The sequence below is a fragment of the Equus caballus genome, chromosome 12 (genome assembly GCF_041296265.1).
Source record: "Equus caballus isolate H_3958 breed thoroughbred chromosome 12, TB-T2T, whole genome shotgun sequence".
Taxonomy (NCBI): domain Eukaryota; kingdom Metazoa; phylum Chordata; class Mammalia; order Perissodactyla; family Equidae; genus Equus; species Equus caballus.
Genome location: NC_091695.1, coordinates 20,551,696 through 20,570,549, shown reverse-complemented (window position 1 = coordinate 20,570,549; position 18,854 = coordinate 20,551,696).

Genomic DNA, 18,854 nt, shown 5'->3' with positions numbered 1-18,854 from the left:
GTGCAGGCTTCTTTCCAAAGGGCGAGTTCGGCCCCAGAGCATCTTGCTTCCAGCTCTTTTTGGAAGCTAAGAAACAACTCGCTCTGCACAGTGCTCTTACAGCCTACCGGGTACATCTCTTACAAAGGCCTCTGAAACCCAATTTCTTTGCAGGCCTCATATGGATGAAGCAGAACTTCTGCTCTGGGTGTGCTACATTGCCCTAGAGCTGAAAGGCACAACGTGCAGGCTTCTTTCCAAAGGGCGAGTTGGTCCCCAGAGCATCTTGCTTCCAGCTCTTTGGGAAGATAAGAAACAACTCGCTCTGCACAGTGCTCTTACAGCCTACCGGGAACATCTCTTACAAAGGCCTGTGAAACGCAGTTTCTTTGCAGGCCTGATCTGGCTGAAGCAGAACTTCTGCTCTGGGTGTGCTACATTGCCCTAGAGCTGAAAGGCACAACGTGCAGGCTTCTTTCCAAAGGGCGAGTTGGGCCCCAGAGAATCTTGCTTCCAGCTCTTTGGGAAGCTAAGAAACAACTCGCTCTGCACAGTGATCTTACAGCCTACCGGGAACATCTCTTACAAAGGCCTGTGAAACGCAGTTTCTTTGCAGGCCTGATCTGGCAGAAGCTGAACTTCTGCTCTGGGTGTGCTACATTTCCCTAGAGCAGAAAGGCACAACGTGCAGGCTTCTTTCCAAAGGGCGAGTTGGGCCCCAGAGCATCTTGCTTCCAGCTCTTTGGGAAGCTAAGAAACAACTCGCTCTGCACAGTGCTCTTACAGCCTACCGGGAACATCTCTTACAAAGGCCTGTGAAACGCAGTTTCTTTGCAGGCCTGATCTGGCTGAAGCAGAACTTCAGCTCTGGGTGTGCTACATTGCCCTGGAGCAGAAAGACACAACGTGCAGGCTTCTTTCCAAAGGGCGAGTTCGGCCCCAGAGCATCTTGCTTCCAGCTCTTTTTGGAAGCTAAGAAACAACTCGCTCTGCACAGTGCTCTTACAGCCTACCGGGTACATCTCTTACAAAGGCCTCTGAAACCCAATTTCTTTGCAGGCCTCATATGGATGAAGCAGAACTTCTGCTCTGGGTGTGCTACATTGCCCTAGAGCTGAAAGGCACAACGTGCAGGCTTCTTTCCAAAGGGCGAGTTGGTCCCCAGAGCATCTTGCTTCCAGCTCTTTGGGAAGATAAGAAACAACTCGCTCTGCACAGTGCTCTTACAGCCTACCGGGAACATCTCTTACAAAGGCCTGTGAAACGCAGTTTCTTTGCAGGCCTGATCTGGCTGAAGCAGAACTTCTGCTCTGGGTGTGCTACATTGCCCTAGAGCTGAAAGGCACAACGTGCAGGCTTCTTTCCAAAGGGCGAGTTGGGCCCCAGAGAATCTTGCTTCCAGCTCTTTGGGAAGCTAAGAAACAACTCGCTCTGCACAGTGATCTTACAGCCTACCGGGAACATCTCTTACAAAGGCCTGTGAAACGCAGTTTCTTTGCAGGCCTGATCTGGCAGAAGCTGAACTTCTGCTCTGGGTGTGCTACATTTCCCTAGAGCAGAAAGGCACAACGTGCAGGCTTCTTTCCAAAGGGCGAGTTGGGCCCCAGAGCATCTTGCTTCCAGCTCTTTGGGAAGCTAAGAAACAACTCGCTCTGCACAGTGCTCTTACAGCCTACCGGGAACATCTCTTACAAAGGCCTGTGAAACGCAGTTTCTCTCCAGGCCTGATCTGGCTGAAGCAGAACTTCTGCTCTGGGTGTGCTACATTGCCCTAGAGCTGAAAGGCACAACGTGCAGGCTTCTTTCCAAAGGGCGAGTTGTTCCCCAGAGCATCTTGCTTCCAGCTCTTTGGGAAGCTAAGAAACAACTCGCTCTGCACAGTGCTCTTAGAGCCTACCAGGTACATCTCTTACAAAGGCCTGTGAAACCCAGTTTCTTTGCAGGCCTCTTCTGGCTGAAGCAGAACTTCTGCTCTGGGTGTGCTACATTGCCCTAAAGCTGAAAGGCACAACGTGCAGGCTTCTTTCCAAAGGGCGAGTTGGGCCCCAGAGCATCTTGCTTCCAGCTCTTTGGGAAGCTAAGAAACAACTCGCTCTGCAAAGTGCTCTTACAGCCTACCGGGAACATCACTTACAAAGGCATGTGAAACGCAGTTTCTCTGCAGGACTGATCTGGCTGAAGTAGAACTTCTGCTCTGGGTGCTCTACATTGCCGTAGAGCTGAAAGGCAAAACGTGCAGGCTTCTTTCCAAAGGGCGAGTTGGGCCCCAGAGCATCTTGCTTCCAGCTCTTTCGGAAGCTAAGAAAGAACTCGCTCTGCACAGTGCTCTTACAGCCTACCGGGAACATCTCTTACAAAGGCCTGTGAAACGCAGTTTCTTTGCAGGCCTGATCTGGCTGAAGCAGAACTTCTGCTCTGGGTGTGCTACATTGCCCTAGAGCAGAAAGGCACAACGTGCAGGCTTCTTTCCAAAGGGCAAGTTGGGCCCCAGATCATCTTGCTTCCAGCTCTTTGGGAAGCCAAGAAACAACTCGCTCTGCACAGTGCTCTTAGAGCCTACCTGGTACATCTCTTACATAGGCCTGTGAAACGCAGTTTCTTTGCAGGCCTCATATGGATGAAGCAGAACTTCTGCACTGGGTGTGCTACATTGCCCTAGATCAGAAAGGCACAAGGTGCAGGCTTCTTTCCAAAGGGCGAGTTGGGCCCCAGAGCATCTTGCTTCCAGCTCTTTGGGAAGCTAAGTAACAACTCGCTCTGCACAGTGCTCTTACAGCCTACCGGGAACATCACTTACAAAGGCCTGTGAAACCCAGTTTCTTTGCAGGCCTCATCTGGCTGCAGCAGAACTACTGCTCTGGGTGTGCTACATTGCCCTAAAGCTGAAAGGCACAACGTGCAGGCTTCTTTCCAAAGGGCGAGTTGGGCCCCAGAGCATCTTGCTTCCAGCTCTTTGGGAAGCTAAGAAACAACTCGCTCTGCACAGTGCTCTTACAGCCTACCGGGAACATCTCTTACAAAGGCCTGTGAAACGAGTTTCTCTGCAGGCCTGATCTGGCTGAAGCAGAACTTCAGCTCTGGGTGTGCTACATTGCCCTAGAGCTGAAAGGCACAACGTGCAGGCTTCTTTCCAAAGGGCGACTTGGGCCACAGAGCATCTTGCTTCCAGCTCTTTGGGAAGCTAAGAAACAATTCGCTCTGCACAGTGCTCTTACAGCCTACCGGGAACATCTCTTACAAAGGCCTGTGAAACGCAGTTTCTTTGCAGGCCTGATATGGCTGAAGCAGAACTTCTGCTCTGGGTGTGCTACATTGCCCTAGAGCTGAAAGGCACAACGTGCAGGCTTCTTTCCAAAGGGCGAGTTGGGCCCCAGAGCATCTTGCTTCCAGCTCTTTGGGAAGATAAGAAACAACTCGCTCTGCACAGTGCTCTTACAGCCTACCGGGTACATCTCTTACAAAGGCCTGTGAAACGCAGTTTCTTTGCAGGCCTGATCTGGCTGAAGCAGAACTTCAGCTCTGGGTGGGCTACATTTCCCTAGAGCAGAAAGGCACAACGTGCAGGCTTCTTTCCAAAGGGCGAGTTGGGCCCCAGAGCATCTTGCTTCCAGCTCTTTGGGAAGCTAAGAAACAACTCGCTCTGCACAGTGCTCTTACAGCCTACCGGGAACATCTCTTACAAAGGCCTGTGAAACGCAGTTTCTTTGCAGGCCTGATCTGGCTGAAGCAGAACTTCTGCTCTGGGTGTGCTACATTGCCCTAGAGCTGAAAGGCACAACGTGCAGGCTTCTTTCCAAAGGGCGAGTTGGGCCCCAGAGCATCTTGCTTCCAGCTCTTTGGGAAGCTAAGAAACCACTCGCTCTGCACAGTGCTCTTAGAGCCTACCGGGTACATCTCTTACAAAGGCCTGTGAAACGCAGTTTGTTTGCAGGCCTCATATGGATGAAGCAGAACTTCTGCTCTGGGTGTGCTACATTGCCCTAGAGCTGAAAGGCACAACGTGCAGGCTTCTTTCCAAAGGGCGAGTTGGGCCCCAGAGCATCTTGCTTCCAGCTCTTTGGGAAGCTAAGAAACAACTCGCTCTGCACAGTGCTCTTACAGCCTACCGGGAACATCTCTTACAAAGGCCTGTGAAACGCAGTTTCTCTCCAGGCCTGATCTGGCTGAAGCAGAACTTCTGCACTGGGTGTGCTACATTGCCCTAGATCAGAAAGGCACAAGGTGCAGGCTTCTTTCCAAAGGGCGAGTTGGGCCCCAGAGCATCTTCCTTCCAGCTCTTTGGGAAGCTAAGAAACAACTCGCTCTGCACAGTGCTCTTACAGCCTACCGGGAACATCACTTACAAAGGCCTGTGAAACGCAGTTTCTCTGCAGGACTGATCTGGCTGAAGTAGAACTTCTGCTCTGGGTGCTCTACATTGCCATAGAGCTGAAAGGCAAAACGTGCAGGCTTCTTTACAAAGGGCGAGTTGGGCCCCAGAGCATCTTGCTTCCAGCTCTTTGGGAAGCTAAGAAACAACTCGCTCTGCACAGTGCTCTTAAAGCCTACCGGGAACATCTCTTACAAAGGCCTGTGAAACGCAGTTTCTTTGCAGGCCTGATCTGGCTGAAGCAGAACTTCTGCTCTGTTGTTCTACAATGCCCATGAGCTGAAAGTCACATCGTGCAGGCTTCTTTCCAAAGGGCGAGTTGATCCCCAGAGCATCTTGCTTCCAGCTCTTTGGGAAGCTAAGAAACAACTCGCTCTGCACAGTGATCTTACAGCCTACCGGGAACATCTCTTACAAAGGCCTGTGAAACGCAGTTTCTTTGCAGGCCTTATCTGGCAGAAGCTGAACTTCTGCTTTGGGTGTGCTACATTTCCCTAGAGCAGAAAGGCACAACGTGCAGGCTTCTTTCCAAAGGGCGAGTTGGGCCCCAGAGCATCTTGCTTCCAGGTCTTTGGGAAGATAAGAAACAACTCGCTCTGCACAGTGCTCTTACAGCCTACCGGGTACATCTCTTACAAAGGCCTGTGAAACGCAGTTTCTCTCCAGGCCTGATCTGGCTGAAGGAGAACTTCTGCTCTGGGTGTGCCACATTTCCCTAGAGCAGAAAGGCACAACGTGCAGGCTTCTTTCCAAAGGGCGAGTTGGGCCCCAGAGCATCTTGCTTCCAGCTCTTTGGGAAGCTAAGAAACAACTCGCTCTGCACAGTGCTCTTAAAGCCTACCGGGAACATCTCTTACAAAGGCGTGTGAAACGCAGTTTCTTTGCAGGCCTGATCTGGCTGAAGCAGAACTTCTGCTCTGTTGTTCTACAATGCCCATGAGCTGAAAGTCACAACGTGCAGGCTTCTTTCCAAAGGGCGAGTTGGGCCCCAGAGCATCTTGCTTCCAGCTCTTGGGGAAGCTAAGAAACAACTCGCTCTGCACAGTGCTCTTACAGCCTACCGGGAACATCTCTTACAAAGGCCTGTGAAACGCAGTTTCTTTGCAGGCCTGATCTGGCTGAATCAGAACTTCTGCTCTGGGTATGCTACATTGCCCTAGAGCTGAGAGGCACAACGTGCAGGCTTCTTTCCAAAGGGCGAGTTGGGCCCCAGAGCATCTTGCTTCCAGCTCTTTGGGAAGCTAAGAAACAACTCGCTCTGCACAGTGCTCTCACAGCCTACCGGGAACATCTCTTACAAAGGCCTTTGAAACGCAGTTTCTTTGCAGGATTGATCTGGCTGAAGCAGAACTTCTTCTCTGGGTGTGCTACATTGCCCTAGAGCTGAAAGGCACAAGGTCCAGGCTTCTTTCCAAAGGGCGAGTTGGGCCCCAGAGCATCTTGCTTCCAGCTCTTTGGGAAGCTAAGAAACAACTCGCTCTGCACAGTGCTCTCACAGCCTACCGGGAACATCTCTTACAAAGGCCTGTGAAACGCAGTTTCTTTGCAGGCCTGATCTGGATGAAGCAGAACTTCTGCGCTGCGTGTGCTACATTGCCCTAGAGCTGAAAGGCACAACGTGCAGGCTTCTTTCCAAAGGTCGAGTTGGGCCCCAGAGCATCTTGCTTCAAGCTCTTTGGGAAGCTAAGAAACAACTCGCTCTGCACAGTGCTCTTACAGCCTACCGGGAACATCACTTACAAAGGCCTGTGAAACGCAGTTTCTCTCCAGGCCTGATCTGGCTGAAGCAGAACTTCTGCTCTGGGTGTGGTACATTGCCCTAGAGCAGAAAGGCACAACGTGCAGTCTTCTTTCCAAAGGGAGAGTTGGGACCCAGAGCATCTTGCTTCCAGCTCTTTGGGAAGCTAAGAAACAACTCGCTCTGCACAGTGCTCTCACAGCCTACCGGTAACATCTCTTAGAAAGGCCTGTGAAACGCAGTTTCTTTGCAGGCCTCAACTGGCTGCATCAGAACTACTGCTCTGGGTGTGCTACATTGCCCTAAAGCTGAAAGGCACAACGTGCAGGCTTCTTTACAAAAGGCGAGTTGGGCCCCAGAGCATCTTGCTTCCACCTCTTTGGGAAGCTAAGAAACAACTCGCTCTGCACAGTGATCTTACAGCCTACCGGCAACATCTCTTACAAAGGCATGTGAAACGCAGTTTCTTTGCAGGCCTGATCTGGCTGAAGCTGAACTTCTGCTCTGGGTGTGCTACATTTCCCTAGAGCAGAAAGGCACAACGTGCAGGCTTCTTTCCAAAGGGCGAGTTGGGCCCCAGAGCATCTTGCTTCCAGCTCTTTGGGAAGATAAGAAACAACTCGCTCTGCACAGTGCTCTTACAGCCTACCGGGAACATATCTTAGAAAGGCCTGTGAAACGCAGTTTCTTTGCAGGCCCGATCTGGCTGAAGCAGAACTTCTGCTCTGGGTGTGCTACCTTGCCCTAGAGCTGAATGGCACAACATGCAGGCTTCTTTCCAAAGGGCGATTTGGGCCCCAGAGCATCTTGCTTCCAGCGCTTTGGGAAGCTAAGAAACAACTCGCTCTGCACAGTGCTCTCACAGCCTACCGGGAACATCTCTTACAAAGGCCTGTGAAACGCAGTTTCTTTGCAGGCCTCATCTGGCTGCAGCAGAACTACTGCTCTGGGTGTGCTACATTGCCCTAAAGCAGAAAGGCACAACGTGCAGGCTTCTTTCCAAAGGGCGAGTTGGGCCCCAGAGCATCTTGCTTCCAGCTCTTTGGGAAGCTAAGAAACAACTCGCTCTGCACAGTGCTCTTACAGCCTACCGGGAACATCTCTTACAAAGGCCTGTGAAACGCAGTTTCTCTGCAGGCCTGATCTGGATGAAGCAGAACTTCTGCTCTGTTGTTCTACAATGCCCTAGAGCTGAAAGTCACAACGTGCAGGCTTCTTTCCAAAGGGCGAGTTGGTCCCCAGTGCATCTTGCTTCCAGCTCTTTGGGAAGCGAAGAAACAACTCGCTCTGCACAGTGCTCTTACAGCCTACCGGGAACATCTCTTACAAAGGCTTGTGAAACGCAGTTTCTTTGCAGGCCTGATCTGGCTGAATCAGAACTTTTGTTCTGGGTGTGCTACATTGCCCTAGAGCTGAAAGGCACAACGTGCAGGCTTCTTTCCAAAGGGCGAGTTGGGCCCCAGAGCATCTTGCTTCCAGCTCTTTGGGATGCTAAGAAACAACTCGCTCTGCACAGTGCTCTTACAGCCTACCGGGAACATCTCTTACAAAGGCCTGTGAAACGCAGTTTCTTTGCAGGCCTCATCTGGCTGAAGCAGAACTTCTGCTCTGGGTGTGCTACATTTCCCTAGAGCAGAAAGGCACAACGCGCAGGCTTCTTTCCAAAGGGCGAGCTGGGCCCTAGAGCATCTTGCTTCCAGCTCTTTGGGAAGCTAAGAAACAACTCACTCTGAACAGTGCTCTTACAGCCTACCGGGAACATCTCTTACAAAGGCCTGTGAAACGCAGTTTCTTTGCAGGCCTGATCTGGCTGAAGCAGAACTTCTGCTCTGGGTGTGCTACATGGCCCTAGAGCTGAAAGGCACAACGTGCAGGCTTCTTTCCAAGGGTCGAGTTGGACCCCAGAGCATCTTGCTTCCAGCTCTTTGGAGGCTAAGAAACAACTCGCTCTGCACAGTGCTCTCACAGCCTACCGGGAACATCTCTTACAAAGGCCTGTGAAACGCAGTGTCTTTGCAGGCCTGATCTGGCTGAATCAGAACTTCTGCTCTGGGTGTGCTACATTGCCCTAAAGCTGAAAGGCACAACGTGCAGGCTTCTTTCCAAAGGGCGAGTTGGGCCCCAGAGCATCTTGCTTCCAGCTCTTTGGGAAGCTAAGAAACAACTCGCTCTGCACAGTGGTCTTACAGCCTACCGGGAACATCTCTTTCAAAGGCCTGTGAAACGCAGTTTCTCTGCAGGACTGATCTGGCTGAAGTAGGACTTCTGCCCTGGGTGCTCTACATTGCCCTAGAGCTGAAAGGCAAAACGTGCAGGCTTCTTTCCAAAGGGCGAGTTGGGCCCCAGAGCATCTTGCATCCAGCTCTTTGGGAAGTGAAGAAACAACTCGCTCTGCACAGTGCTCTTACAGCCTACCGGGAACATCTCTTACAAAGGCCTGTGAAACGCAGTTTCTTTGCAGGCCTGATCTGGCTGACGCAGAACTTCTGCTCTGGGTGTGCTACATTGCCCTAGAGCTGAAAGGCACAACGTGCAGGCTTCTTTCCAAAGGGCGAGTTGGGCCCCAGAGCATCTTGCTTCCAGCTCCTTGGGAAGCTAAGAAACAACTCGCTCTGCACAGTGCTCTTACAGCCTACCGGGAACATCTCTTACAAAGGCCTGTGAAACACAGTTTCTCTGCAGGCCTGATCTGGCTGAAGCAGAACTTCTGCTCTTGGTGTGCTACATTGCCCTACAGCTGAGAGGCACAACGTGCAGGCTTCGTTCCAAACGGCGAGTTGGGCCCCAGAGCATCTTGCTTCCAGCTCTTTGGAAGCTAAGAAACAACTCGCTCTGCACAGTGCTCTCACAGCCTACCTCGAACATCTCTTTCAAAGGCCTGTGAAACGCAGTTTCTTTGCAGGCCTCATCTGGCTGCAGCAGAACTACTGCTCTGGGTGTGCTACATTGCCCTAGAGCTGAAAGGCACAACGTGCAGGCTTCTTTCAAAAGGGCGAGTTGGGCCCCAGAGCATCTTGCTTCCAGCTCTTTGGGAAGCTAAGAAACAACTCGCTCTGCACAGTGCTCTTACAGCCTACCGGCAACATCTCTTACAAAGGCCTGTGAAACGCAGTTTCTCTGCAGGCCTCATGTGGCTGAAGCAGAACTTCTGCTCTGGGTGTGCTACATTGCCCTAGAGCTGAAAGGCACAACGTGCAGGCTTCTTTCCAAAGGGCGAGTTGGGCCCCAGAGCATCTTGCTTCCAGCTCTTTGGGAAGCTAAGAAACAACTCGCTCTGCACAGTGCTCTTACAGCCTACCGGGAACATCTCTTACAAAGGCCTGTGAAACACAGTTTCTTTGCAGGCCTGATCTGGCTGAAGCAGAACTTCTGCTCTGGGTGTGCTACATTGCCCTAGAGCAGAAAGGCACAACGTGCAGGCTTCTTTCCAAAGGGCGTGTTGGGCCCCAGATCATCTTGCTTCCAGCTCTTTGGGAAGCTAAGAAACAAGTCGCTCTGCAAAGTGCTCTTACAGCCTACCGGGAACATCACTTACAAAGGCCTGTGAAACGCAGTTTCGCTGCAGGACTGATCTGGCTGAAGTAGAACTTCTGCTCTGGGTGTGCTACATTGCCCTAGAGCTGAAAGGCACAACGTGCAGGCTTTTTTCCAAAGGGCGAGTTAGACACAGAGCATCTTGCTTCCAGCTCTTTGGGAAGCTAAGAAACAACTCGCTCTGCACAGTGCTCTTACAGCCTACCGGGAACATGTCTTACAAAGGCCTGTGAAACCCAGTTTCTTTGCAGGCCTGATCTGGCTGAAGCAGAACTTCTGCTCTGGTGTTCTGCATTGCCCTAGAGCTGAAAGTGACAACGTGCAGGCTTCTTTCCAAACGGCGAGTTGGGGCCCAGAGCATCTGGCTTCCAGCTCTTTGGGAAGCTAGGAAACAAGTCGCTCTGCAAAGTGCTCTTACAGCCTACCGGGAACACCACTTACAAAGGCCTGTGAAACGCAGTTTCTTTGCAGGCCTCATCTGGCTGCAGCAGAACTACTGGTCTGGGTGTGCTACATTGCACTAAAGCTGAAAGGCACAACATGCAGGCTTCTTTCCAAAGGGCGAGTTGGGCCCCAGAGCATCTTGCTTCCAGCTCTTTGGGAAGCTAAGAAACAACTCGCTCTGCACAGTGCTCTTACAGCCTACCGGGAACATCTCTTACAAAGGCCTGTGAAACGCAGTTTCTCTGAAGGCCTCATCTGGCTGAAGCAGAACTTCTGCTCTGGGTGTGCTACATTGCCCTAGAGCTGAAAGGCACAACGTGCAGGCTTCTTTCCAGAGGGCGAGTTGGGCCTCAGAGCATCTTGCTTCCAGCTCTTTGGGAACCTTAGAAACAACTCGCTCTGCACAGTGCTCTTACAGCCTACCGGGAACATCTCCTACAAAGGCCTGTGAAACACAGTTTCTTTGCAGGCCTGATCTGGCTGAATCAGAACGTCTGCTCTGGGTGTGCTACATTGCAGTAGAGCTGAAAGGCACAACGTGCAGGCTTCTTTCCAGAGGGCGAGTTGGGCCCCAGATCATCTTGATTCCAGCTCTTTGGGAAGCTAAGAAACAACTCGCTCTGCACAGTGCTCTTAGAGACTACCGGGTACATCTCTTACAAAGGCCTGTGAAACCCAGTTTCTTTGCAGGCCTCATCTGGCTGAAGCAGAACTTCTGCTCTGGGTGGGCTACATTGCCCTAGAGCTGAAAGGCACAACGTGCAGGCTTCTTTCCAAAGGGCGAGTTGGGCCCCAGAGCATCTTGCTTCCAGCTCTTTGGGAAGCTAAGAAACAACTCGCTCTGCACAGTGCTCTCACAGCCTACCGGGAACATCTCTTACAAAGGCCTGTGAAACGCAGTTTCTTTGCAAGCCTGATATGGCTCAAGCAGAACTTCTGCTCTGGGTGTGCTACATTGCCCGAGAGCTGAAAGTCACAACGTGAAGGCTTCTTTCCAAAGGGCGAGTTGGGCCCCAGAGCATCTTGCTTCCAGCTCTTTGAGAAGATAAGAAACAACTCGCTCTGCACTGTGCTCTTACAGCCTACCGGGAACATCTCTTACTAAGGCCTGTGAAACGCAGTTTCTTTGCAGGCCTGATCTGGCTGACGCAGAACTTCTGCTCTGGGTGTGCTACATTGCCCTAGAGCTGAAAGGCACAACGTGCAGGCTTCTTTACAAAGGGCGATTTGGGCCCCAGAGCATCTTGCTTCCAGCTCTTTGGGAAGCTAAGAAACAACTCGCTCTGCACAGTGCTCTCACAGCCTACCGGGAACATCTCTTACAAAGGCCTGTGAAACGCAGTTTCTTTGCAGGCCTCATCTGGCTGCAGCAGAACTACTGCTCTGGGTGTACTACATTGCCCGAAAGCTGAAAGGCACAACGTGCAGGCTTCTTTCCAAAGGGCGAGTTGGGCCCAAGAGCATCTTGCTTCCAGCTCTTTGGGAAGCTAAGAAACAACTCGCTCCGCACCGAGCTCTTACAGCCTACCAGGAACATCTCTTTCAAAGGCCTGTGAAACGCAGTTTCTTTGCAGGCCTGATCTGGCTGAAGCAGAACTTCTGCTCTGGGTGTGCTACATTGCCCTTGAGCTGAGAGGCACAACGTGCAGGCTTCTTTCCAAAGGGCGATTTGGGCCCCAGAGCATCTTGCTTCCAGCTCTTTGGGAAGCTAAGAAACAACTCGCTCTGCACAGTGCTCTTACAGCCTACGGGGAACATCTCTTACAAAGGCCTGTGAAACGCAGTTTCTCTGCAGGCCTGATCTGGCTGAAGCAGAACTTCTGCTCTGGCTGTGCTACATTGCCCTAGAGCTAAAAGGCACAACGTGCAGGCTTCTTTCCAAAGGGCGACTTGGGCCCCAGAGCATCTTGCTTCCAGCTCTTTGGGTAGCTAAAAACAACTCGCTCTGCACAGTGCTCCTACAGCCTACCGGGAACATCTCTTACAAAGGCCTGTGAAGCGCAGTTTCTTTGCAGGCCTGATATGGCTGAAGCAGAACTTCTGCTCTGGGTGTGCTACATTGCCCTAGAGCTGAAAGGCAAAACGTGCAGGCTTCTTTCCAAAGGGCGAGTTGGGCCCCAGAGAATCATGCTTCCAGCTCTTTGGGAAGCTAAGAAACAACTCGCTCTGCACAGTGCTCTTAAAGCCTACCGGGAACATCTCTTACAAAGGCCTGTGAAACGCAGTTTCTTTGCAGGCCTGATCTAGCTGAAGCAGAACTTCTCCTCTGGGTGTGCTACATTGCCCTAGATCAGAAAGGCACAACGTCCAGGCTTCTTTCCAAAGGGCGAGTTGGGCCCCAGAGCATCTTGCTTCCAGCTCTTTGGGAAGCTAAGAAACAACTCACTCTGCACAGTGCTCTTACAGCCTACCGGGAAGATCACTTACAAAGGCCTGTGAAACGCAGTTTCTCTGCAGGACTGATCTGGCTGAAGTAGGACTTCTGCTCTGGGTGCTCTACATTGCCCTAGAGCTGAAAGGCAAAACGTTCAGGCTTCTTTCCAAAGGGCGTGTTGGGCCCCAGAGCATCTTGCATGCAGCTCTTTGGGAAGCTAAGAAACAACTCGCTCTGCACAGTGCTCTCACAGCCTACCGGGAACATCTCTTACAAAGGCCTGTGAAACGCAGTTTCTTTGCAGGCCTGATCTGGCTGAAGCAGAACATCTGCTCTGTTGTTCTAGAATGCCCTAGAGCTGAAAGTCACAACGTGCAGGCTTCTTTCCAAGGGGCGAGTTGGTCCCCAGTGCATCTTGCTTCCAGCTCTTTGGCAAGCGAAGAAACTACTCGCTCTGCACAGTGCTCTTACAGCCTACCGGGAACATCTCTTACAAAGGCCTGTGAAACGCAGTTTCTTTGCAGGCCTGATCTGGCTGAATCAGAACTTCTGTTCTGGGTGTGCTACATTGCCCTAGAGCTGAAAGGCACAACGTGCAAGCTTCTTTCCAAAGGGCGAGTTGGGCCCCAGAGCATCTTGCTTCCAGCTCTTTTGGAAGCTAAGAAACAACTCTCTCTGCACAGTGCTCTTACAGCCTACCGGGTACATCTCTTACAAAGGCCTGTGAAACGCAGTTTCTTTGCAGGCCTCATCTGGCTGAAGCAGAACTTCTGCTCTGGGTGGGCTACATTGCCCTAGAGCAGAAAGGCACAACGTGCAGGCTTCTTTCCAAAGGGCGAGTTGGGCCCTAGAGCATCTTGCTTCCAGCTCTTTGGGAAGCTAAGAAACAACTCACTCTGCACAGTGCTCTTACAGCCTACCGGGAACATCTCTTACAAAGGCCTGTGAAATGCAGTTTCTTTGCAGGCCTGATCTGGCTGAAGCAGAACTTCTGCTCTGGGTGTGCTACATGGCCCTAGAGCTGAAAGGCACAACGTGCAGGCTTCTTTCCAAAGGGCGACTTGGGCCCCAGAGCATCTTGCTTCCAGCTCTTTGGGAAGCTAAGAAACATCTCGCTCTGCACAGTGCTCTCACAGCCTACCGGGAACATCTCTTACAAAGGCCTGTGAAACGCAGTTTCTTTGCAGGCCTGATCTGGCTGAAGCAGAACTTCTGCTCTGGGTGTGCTACATTGCCCTAGAGCTGAAAGGCACAAGGTGCAGGCTTCTTTCCAAAGGGCGAGTTGGGCCCCAGAGCATCTTGCTTCCAGCTCTTTGGGAAGCTAAGAAACAACTCGCTCTGCACAGTGCTCTTACAGCCTACCGGGAACATCTCTTACAAAGGCCTGTGAAATGCAGTTTCTTCGCAGGCCTGATCTGGCTGAAGCACAACTTCTGCTCTGGGTGTGCTACATTGCCGTAGAGCAGAAAGGCACAACGTGCAGGCTTCTTTCCAAAGGGAGAGTTGGGACCCAGAGAATCTTGCTTCCAGCTCTTTGGGAAGCTAAGAAACAACTCGCTCTGCACAGTGCTCTCACAGCCTACCGGGAACATCTCTTACAAAGGCCTGTGAAACGCAGTTTCTTTGCAGGCCTCATCTGGCTGCAGCAGAACTACTGCTCTGGGTGTGCTACATTGCCCTAAAGCTGAAAGGCACAACGTGCAGGCTTCTTTCCAAAGGGCGATTTGGGCCCCAGAGCATCTTGCTTCCAGCTCTTTGGGAAGCTAAGAAACAACTCGCTCTGCACAGTGCTCTTACAGCCTACCAGGAACATCTCTTACAAAGGCCTTTGAAACACAGTTTCTTTGCAGGCCTGATTGGCTGAAGCAGAACTTCTGCTCTGGGTGTGCTACATTGCCCTAGAGCTGAAAGGCACAACGTGCAGGCTTCTGTCCAAAGGGCGAGTTGGGCCCCAGAGCATCTTGCTTCCAGCTCTTTGGGAAGCTAAGAAACAACTCGCTCTGCACAGTGCTCTTAGAGCCTACCGGGTACATCTCTTACAAAGGCCTGTGAAACCCAGTTTCTTTGCAGGCCTCATATGCATGAAGCAGAACTTCTGCTCTGGGTGTGCTACATTGCCCTAGAGCTGAAAGGCGCAACGTGCAGGATTCTTTCCAAAGGGCGAGTTGGGCCCCAGAGCATCTTGCTTCCAGCTCTTTGGGAAGCTAAGAAACAAGTCACTCTGCACAGTGCTCTTACAGCCTACCGGGAACATCTCTTACAAAGGCCTGTGAAACGCAGTTTCTTTGCAGGCCTGATCTGGCTGAAGCAGAACTTCTGCTCTGGGTGTGCTACATTGCCCTAGAGCAGAAAGGCACAACGTGCAGGCTTCTTTCCTAAGGGCGAGTTGGGCCCCAGAGCATCTTGCTTCCAGCTCTTTGGGAAGCTAAGAAACAACTCGCTCTGCACAGTGCTCTCACAGCCTACCGGGAACATCTCTTACAAAGGCCTGTGAAACGCAGTTTCTTTGCAGGCCTGATCTGGCTGAAGCAGAACTTCTGCTCTGGGTGTGCTACATTGCCCTAGAGCAGAAAGGCACAACGTGCAGGCTTCTTTCCAAAGGGTGAGTTGGGCCCCAGAGCATCTTGCTTCCAGCTCTTTGGGAAGCTAAGAAACAACTCGCTCTGCAAAGTGCTGTTACAGCCTACCGGGAACATCACTTACAAAGGCCTGTGAAACGCAGTTTCTCTGCAGGACTGATCTGGTTGAAGTAGAACTTCTGCTCTGGGTGTGCTACATTGCCCTAGAGCTGAAAGGCACAAGGTGCAGGCTTCTTTCCAAAGGGCGAGTTGGGCCCCAGAGCATCTTGCTTCCAGCTCTTTGGGAAGCTAAGAAACAACTCTCTCTGCACAGTGCTCTTACAGCCTACAGGGTACATCTCTTACAAAGGCCTGTGAAACGCAGTTTCTTTGCAGGCCTCATCTGGCTGAAGCAGAACTTCTGCTCTGGGTGTGCTACATTTCCCTAGAGCAGAAAGGCACAATGTGCAGGCTTCTTTCCAAAGGGCGAGTTGGGCCCTAGAGCATCTTGCTTCCAGCTCTTGGGAAGCTAAGAAACAACTCACTCTGCACAGTGCTCTTACAGCCTACCGGGAACATCTCTTACAAAGGCCTGTGAAATGCAGTTTCTTTGCAGGCCTGATCTGGCTGAAGCAGAACTTCTGCTCTGGGTGTGCTACATGGCCCTAGAGCTGAAAGGCACAACGTGCATGCTTCTTTCCAAAGGGCGACTTGGGCCCCAGAGCATCTTGCTTCCAGCTCTTTGGGAAGATAAGAAACAACTCGCTCTGCACAGTGCTCTTACAGCCTACCAGGAACATCTCTTACAAAGGCCTGTGAAACACAGTTTCTTTTCAGGCCTGATTGGCTGAAGCAGAACTTCTGCTCTGGGTGTGCTACATTGCCCTAGAGCTGAAAGGCACAACGTGCAGGCTTTTGTACAAAGGGCGAGTTGGGCCCCAGAGCATCTTGCTTCCAGCTCTTTGGGAAGCTAAGAAACAACTCGCTCTGCACAGAGCTCTTAGAGCCTACCGGGTACATCTCTTACAAAGGCCTGTGAAACCCAGTTTCTTTGCAGGCCTCATATGCATGAAGCAGAACTTCTGCTCTGGGTGTGCTACATTGCCCTAGAGCTGAAAGGCACAACGTGCAGGATTCTTTCCAAAGGGCGAGTTGGGCCCCAGAGCATCTTGCTTCCAGCTCTTTGGGAAGCTAAGAAACAAGTCACTCTGCACAGTGCTCTTACAGCCTACCGGGAACATCTCTTACAAAGGCCTGTGAAACGCAGTTTCTTTGCAGGCCTGATCTGGCTGAAGCAGAACTTCTGCTCTGGGTGTGCTACATTGCCCTAGATCAGAAAGGCACAACGTGCAGGCTTCTTTCCTAAGGGCGAGTTGGGCCCCAGAGCATCTTGCTTCCAGCTCTTTGGGAAGCTAAGAAACAACTCGCTCTGCACAGTGCTCTCACAGCCTACCGGGAACATCTCTTACAAAGGCCTGTGAAACGCAGTTTCTTTGCAGGCCTGATCTGGCTGAAGCAGAACTTCTGCTCTGGGTGTGCTACATTGCCCTAGAGCAGAAAGGCACAACGTGCAGGCTTCTTTCCAAAGGGCGAGTTGGGCCCCAGAGCATCTTGCTTCCAGCTCTTTGGGAAGCTAAGAAACAACTCGCTCTGCAAAGTGCTCTTACAGCCTACCGGGAACATCACTTACAAAGGCCTGTGAAACGCAGTTTCTCTGCAGAACTGATCTGGTTGAAGTAGAACTTCTGCTCTGGGTGTGCTACATTGCCCTAGAGCTGAAAGGCACAAGGTGCAGGCTTCTTTCCAAAGGGCGAGTTGGGCCCCAGAGCATCTTGCTTCCAGCTCTTTGGGAAGCTAAGAAACAACTCGCTCTGCACAGTGCTCTTACAGCCTACCGGGAACATCTCTTACAAAGGCCTGTGAAACGCAGTTTCTTTGCAGGCCTGATCTGGCTGAAGCAGAACTTCTGCTCTGGGTGTGCTACATTGCCCTAGAGCTGAGAGGCACAACGTGCAGGCTTCGTTCCAAACGGCGAGTTGGGCCCCAGAGCATCTTGCTTCCAGCTCTTTGGGAAGCTAAGAAACAACTCGCTCTGCACAGTGCTCTTAGAGCCTACCGGGTACATTTCTTACAAAGGCCTGTGAAACACAGTTTCTTTGCAGGCCTCATCTGGCTGAAGCAGAACTTCTGCTCTGGGTGGGCTACATTGCCCTAGAGCTGAAAGGCACAACGTGCAGTCTTCTTTCCAAAGGGAGAGTTGGGCCCCAGAGCATCTTGCTTCCAGCTCTTTGGGAAGCTAAGAAACAACTCGCTCTGCACAGTGCTCTCACAGCCTACCTGGAACATCTCTTTCAAAGGCCTGTGAAACGCAGTTTCTTTGCAGGCCTCATCTGGCTGCAGCAGAACTACTGCTCTGGGTGTGCTACATTGCCCTAGAGCTGAAAGGCACAACGTGCAGGCTTCTTTCAAAAGGGCGAGTTGGGCCCCAGAGCATCTTGCTTCCAGCTCTGTGGGAAGCTAAGAAACAACTCGCTCTGCACAGTGCTCTTACAGCCTACCGGCAACATCTCTTACAAAGGCCTGTGAAACGCAGTTTCTTTGCAGGCCTGATCTAGCTGAAGCAGAACTTCTCCTCTGGGTGTGCTACATTGCCCTAGATCAGAAAGGCACAACGTGCAGGCTTCTTTCCAAAGGGCGAGTTGGGCCCCAGAGCATCTTGCTTCCAGCTCTTTGGGAAGCTAAGAAACAACTCACTCTGCACAGTGCTCTTACAGCCTACCGGGAAGATCACTTACAAAGGCCTGTGAAACGCAGTTTCTCTGCAGGACTGATCTGGCTGAAGTAGGACTTCTGCTCTGGGTGCTCTACATTGCCCTAGAGCTGAAAGGCAAAACGTGCAGGCTTCTTTCCAAAGGGCGTGTTGGGCCCCAGAGCATCTTGCATGCAGCTCTTTGGGAAGCTAAGAAACAACTCGCTCTGCACAGTGCTCTCACAGCCTACCGGGAACATCTCTTACAAAGGCCTGTGAAACACAGTTTCTTTGCAGGCCTGATCTGGCTGAAGCAGAACTTCTGCTCTGTTGTTCTACAATGCCCTAGAGCTGAAAGTCACAACGTGCAGGCTTCTTTCCAAGGGGCGAGCTGGTCCCCAGTGCATCTTGCTTCCAGCTCTTTGGCAAGTGAAGAAACTACTCGCTCTGCACAGTGCTCTTACAGCCTACCGGGAACATCTCTTACAAAGGCCTGTGAAACGCAGTTTCTTTGCAGGCCTGATCTGGCTGAATCAGAACTTCTGTTCTGGGTGTGCTACATTGCCCTAGAGCTGAAAGGCACAACGTGCAAGCTTCTTTCCAAAGGGCGAGTTGGGCCCCAGAGCATCTTGCTTCCAGCTCTTTGGGAAGCTAAGAAACAACTCACTCTGCACAGTGCTCTTACAGCCTACCGGGAACATCTCTTAAAAAGGCCTGTGAAACGCAGTTTCTTTGCAGGCCTGATCTGGCTGAAGCAGAACTTCTGCTCTGGGTGTGCTACATGGCCCTAGAGCTGAAAGGCACAACGTGCAGGCTTCTTTCCAAAGGGCGACTTGGGCCCCAGAGCATCTTGCTTCCAGCTCTTTGGGAAGCTAAGAAACATCTCGCTCTGCACAGTGCTCTCACAGCCTACCGGGAACATCTCTTACAAAGGCCTGTGAAACGCAGTTTCTTTGCAGGCCTGATCTGGCTGAATCAGAACTTCTGCTCTGGGTGTGCTACATTGCCCTAGAGCTGAAAGGCACAAGGTGCAGGCTTCTTTCCAAAGGGCGAGTTGGGCCCCAGAGCATCTTGCTTCCAGCTCTTTGGGAAGCTAAGAAACAACTCGC